The sequence below is a fragment of the Arachis stenosperma genome, chromosome 5 (assembly GCF_014773155.1).
Source record: "Arachis stenosperma cultivar V10309 chromosome 5, arast.V10309.gnm1.PFL2, whole genome shotgun sequence".
NCBI classification, from domain to species: domain Eukaryota; kingdom Viridiplantae; phylum Streptophyta; class Magnoliopsida; order Fabales; family Fabaceae; genus Arachis; species Arachis stenosperma.
This window is the reverse complement of record NC_080381.1, coordinates 110254971-110260278: the sequence shown is the minus strand read 5'-3', so window position 1 is coordinate 110260278 and position 5308 is coordinate 110254971. Positions and strand designations below refer to the sequence as shown.

At 35.7% G+C, this 5308-nt stretch overlaps 1 long non-coding RNA gene across 1 annotated transcript; it reads left to right on the top strand.

The window, feature by feature from the left end:
• Nucleotides 1-1023: 1023 nt before the first annotated feature.
• On the top strand, nucleotides 1024-3968 carry LOC130979074 (uncharacterized). The gene is made up of 3 exons (XR_009086517.1): nucleotides 1024-1173; nucleotides 1266-1319; nucleotides 3682-3968. It is a non-coding gene; the product is annotated as an uncharacterized LOC130979074 (long non-coding RNA).
• The last annotated feature ends 1340 nt before the right edge of the window (nucleotides 3969-5308 follow it).

Here is a 5308-nt window from a genome sequence, read left to right as displayed (position 1 = left end):
TAAGATGATGAATCTATTTATCCATTATTGTAATGCTCAAAGAATCTGCCAGTAAATTCGATCATAATTAATAGATAACTATAAAATTAAAAAATTAATTAATTAATTACTGGCGAATATATATCCCTTGTAATTAAATTCGATCGTAATTTGTAAATGAATTTTTTAATAATTATTTTTTTTATCAAATAATTAAAATTTCTAAACATATTTTTTAATTATTTTTTATTAAAATTAATATTTATTTTACTGTTGAACATAATAAGAAATAAATATTATTTTCTATTATAGCAACAAATTAAAGTATTAATAATAAAAACTAAATGCACGACATCATCTACACCGTCTTTTTGGCCCTTCCACTCCTCATGGGTCGATAGTATCGATGCCGATGTCGAGCCCCACTCCAGCAGTATTTCCACCTGTGCGGACCTGATGACTCCCTTGCAGATTTACTCCAACTCTTGCAAGATGTAAGCACAGTAAGCTGCGATGGGTTGTTTGTCTTTCTCCACTATGCATTCGTCAGGTTAGGCATGCAAGGAGGTCTTGGATCCGCTCCTCAGCCTATTGTAGATATTGTTCCTAATCATGTAAGCTTTAGGTGAGGTTATGGACATGCTCACATCCCTACCACTGGATCTTACTCCCATGGCAGCTCACATGGCCTCGCACGACCACCAAATCATCGTCGACGTCAACCACACCAAGCTCTGCTACTGCGCGGGTCCTGAGTAGTTCAGGATCGCATAGGTCTTGTAAACCCCGCTAAAATCGGTAAATTATTAGTTAATAAATTAAATTTTTAATTAGGAAAGCTAAAATATAAAACTAATATCAGAATAGGATAGAGCTCGTCGAAACAAGAATTTTGATACCAATTTCAAAAATTTGGCCCAAAAATCGGATCGGAAAGATTGAACCGGTTGAACCGGGGCCCAAACCAGATCCGTGGGTCCAACCAGACCCAAATATTAAAACAAAACAGCAGCTCTTCTTCTTCCCAATTGCATGCAATGGACATAAACAGAATTGGGAAAGGGAGGAGGAGCTCTCAACCCTCACAACCTTGGATCCACCATAACTCCTCCATCCGAGCACCGATCGCCGCACCGTTTGCAGCTACGCGCTCAGTGCGTCGAGCTCTACCTTTCTATCCGAACAATTTCACTGGTAAACTTCCTATTAGGTTCAGAATCTCTACCCCTCTTTCTTTGGTAAACTTGAAAACCTATGGTGAATCTTGTCAAATTTTTGTGTTCTAGGTTCAAGTTAGCTTCCGAAACTTGTGGGATCAAGCTATTGAGTATATGGGTATGGTAAGAACACCCTAACCCTAACTCAATCTTGTATTTGTAATGAAAAACTGAATTGGAACATATATATATATGTATTAGGTGTAGGTTAAGTGGGTGTTTATGCATTGGAATTGAACTTGAATTACTTGGAGGTTTGTTGGTGACCAAGGCTTGTTTTGGGGCTGTTTGATTGAGTTTCGAGGGGCTGTAATTTTGAGTTGTGAGGCTGCCTTGGGTGAACTAAGTGATCAGCCAAGATATGGTTTAAGTTTCGCACGTTTAATATTTACGGTGTTGTGAAAACTTAGGCTAGAGGAACCATAGGATAAGTTGAATTGATTATTGCATTTAATGATTAGTCTTGTGATGATGTTGGCATAAATGGTGGATGAACTTGTATTAGAATTTATGAGGTGTTGAAATTGTTAATTGTGCACTCTTGAAATTGAGTTAGTGATGGAAGTTATGATTATGATTTGCTAGTGTCAAATATGTAAGCTTGAGATCATTAATGAGGGTTGAATTATGTTAATAGAATTTGGTGGTTATGGCTTGTTTAGTTGGTTGAAGTTGATTTATGATTGTTTATGAATGAATGAAGGGAATGGGTTTATGGATTTTTTTTGAATTGGAAGATTATGAATGGTGTTTGTTAATAAGGATATAGAATTGTGTTGTGGCGGTATTGCATATGCTATAACTAATTCTGTGATGATCGGAATTGCGTGAAACCAAGTCCTGGTTAACCTCGAAATATTTGGAACTAAACTGGAGAATTTGGGATCTTTTCGTTAAATATATGATTTATGGTGAATTTTCAAATTGTAGTCGTGGAATCTGATTTTTACTGCATGATTTTTAAAACAGCAGTAAATTGTTGGCTCTGCTGCAAATGTTTCAAGATGAATTTTGAAATGAAACTAATTTTAAATAAAGATTTAGTTCTATTATTTTAACTTCATAAAATTTTAGAATGGTTGGGCTTGTGGTTTTAAAGATATGAATTTTTGAACTACGATGCGTTATACAATAAAAGCCAGATTCTGTTTTCTTAGATCAGAAACTTTGAGAGTTTATAACTTCTGATTATGGATGGATATTCAGGTGCAACCAATTGGAGATAAATATTAATTATGCTTATCAGTTGTGATTTAAATTTCAGGGCTGTTCATGTTTTAATAAGTGAGTTATGGGACTTGGAAGAGGACATATTCATTGGTTTTCAAAACAGAATTCTGCAGAAAGTTACTCAACTTCCAAGTTACATAACTCCTTCATTAAAAATGTTTTTGACCTGAAATCAATTGGAAACGAAACCTGGTTATGTTAAGTTGAACCATATTAATTTTTAAGGCTATTGGATTTAATTTGAATTTTATATGAAATTTTAGATATCATATGCTGCTGCTGTTTTCTGGTTTCTATGCACTGCAGAGTAGTCAGCGTTTTTCCTCTATTTCTGAAGCTAGTTAAATCAGAAAATTATGATTTTTAGTTTGTTAGAAAGTTTATTCCGAGATGAACATCTGGACATAAAGTTTGCCCAATTCTGAGTTCATTTGTTATATTAAAAACAGAAAAGAAAATTGAGTGTCGAGGATGTCTTAGTGATAATCATGGGTCTGAGAAGACAAAGTTTAACGTTAAGGCTTGATATTTGATAATGTATTGATAATAATTGCTATGGCTTATGAATAATGATATCTGAGATATGAGTTTCCCTGGGTAAGAACCGTGGCTCACCACCTCGTGTTCCAGGTTGAATCTCGATACTCTATTGACCCTACGTCGTAAGGGTGACCGGGCACGTATAAATTCCCGGGTATGGATAGCCCCCATTGAGTGATTATATGATAATTGAATGTGAACTCTATGCATAGACTCTTGGGGATGCGCGACGGGGGACAGTATGAGATTTTCAGATGTCAGGTTGGTTGGATAACCGACAGATGGGCCCCATCAGCCATAGGACAGGCATGCTTCATATGCATTTGTTTGTTTTGATTGCTATGTATTTCCTGGGTTTGCCTAATTGATCTATATCACCTGCTACCTGTTATACTTGCTATTTGTACTATCTGCTCATTACCTATGCGTGAACTTATTTGGTTGCTTGTTTTTGTTGCATTATGAATGGTGGAGAAAATGGAGGAAATGGAGAAACAGTTTGGTGTTAGGTTAGGATTGAACTTGAGTAAGTTAGGTAGATATAGAATACCTACCCCAGTTTATGGCTTCTGTTTAGAACTTAAGTTGGATAACTGAATAACGGAGTTCTAGGATTGCCTATGGCATTCTCAAGACCTTATTTATTATACGCGTGGCACTTTTACCATGCTGAGAACCTCCGATTCTCATTCCATATTGTATTGTTGTTTTTCAGATGCAGGTCAAGAGGCTCCTCGCTAGGCATCTGGATTCTGGGAAGCAAAGTAGTCCCTGGGTGTATTTTGGTTTCTGTTTGTATATATGTATATATGTATTTAGCTTACTCTCCAAGTAATTTATGTATGCTGCTCCTCTTAGAGATTGACGGAGAGATAGGAGTTTACCATGGTATTTTGGTGTATTTTGGGAATACCTATGTATGTTTATATGTATATATATATCCTCTGGCCAGCCTTAGCTTCGCAGGTTCAGTCAGGGGCTAGCTATGCTATTTCCTTGCTTTCCTTCATTCCTTTGCTTATCTTCATCATGTTCTTATTAGGTTTCTTAGCATGCAAGTAATCCTTTCCGTTGAGCGTTGCACTTTTCATTTTGCGATTTTTATTTACCATTTTGTTTCAAGGCTCCTATTATATTATCCTCTTCTCTATTATGTATTTATTTTTTTGTTTAGAGGTCTGTAATACCACACTACCTCTGTTCTACGACTTAAGCGTAAAATTCTGTGTAGTAGGGTGTTACAGGTCTCAAGTTTCAGATATCGCAGACTAAGTCTAAGATCTGCACTCCCAAATCTAAACTTTTCTTTGCTCCTCAATGCCTCTGTTCCTCAGTCCTCCTCTTCGTGCTCTCAGCCACTTCGATGATTTGATGCTCTCATCCTAGCCTCACCCTCAGCCTCTAAGCCTCTCATTCTCTGTGTTCTTTGTGGAATTCTTAATCACAATCTCAGTGCTTTTTACACTTCAGGTTTGATTTTTCCTCCTTTCATTCGTCTCTCAATCTTCTGTGGCAAACAACGATGCTCTCCTAACCTATCTCCTAACCGTAGGGGAGGCTTTGTCAAAAATTGTTAAAAAAATTTTGAACACAATAAAAATAAAATACTCAATCTTTGTTTGGTAGATATAAGAGGAATTGTAGCATAAATGACTCAAAATTGATCCTGAATGTGTGATAAAATGTATTTAAATAGAGGGTTTGAAACTGTCATTTATGAAAGGTTTATGCAAATTTTTGGACAATTGTTTGCTGTTTGATAATTATTTAAGGTTGAGAGGTTAGATCTCCATTTTCAAAATGTAAATGTACATAGTTTAAGTCTATTAGTGATATTAAATATTAGTGATAAGTACTATTTTAATCCCATGGTGCAGGATGAAAATCAAAATCGTTCTTAATATTTTTTTTTTCAAAATCATCATTAGCTTAATTTAATTTTGAAATCATCCTTTTATCAAAATATGATAATTTTGGACCATTTTACCTTTAGAGATGAAGAAAGGATATTGATGTTTAAAATTTCTTTCCACGATAAAATAGTAGAGATCCAATAGTTGTCGTCGTCGAGCCCAAAGGGGCAGGTTTTCATTCTACCTGACCTCGACCTATCCTACTTTAATCAGTATTGAATCCGCCTTCCCCTACTCATGGGTAGTACAAAAGTGAATCTTAACCGGCGCCGTGAGTACATGCCTTATCCATACCCGCTTCTATAACCATTTAAATTTAGCAAACAAAATTAAATTTTACAATTTATATAACAAAAATCAGTTCCACATATAAATTAAACAAAAATAGGGACGGATTTTTACCCTACTCAATCCTGCCTCGCATCGGGG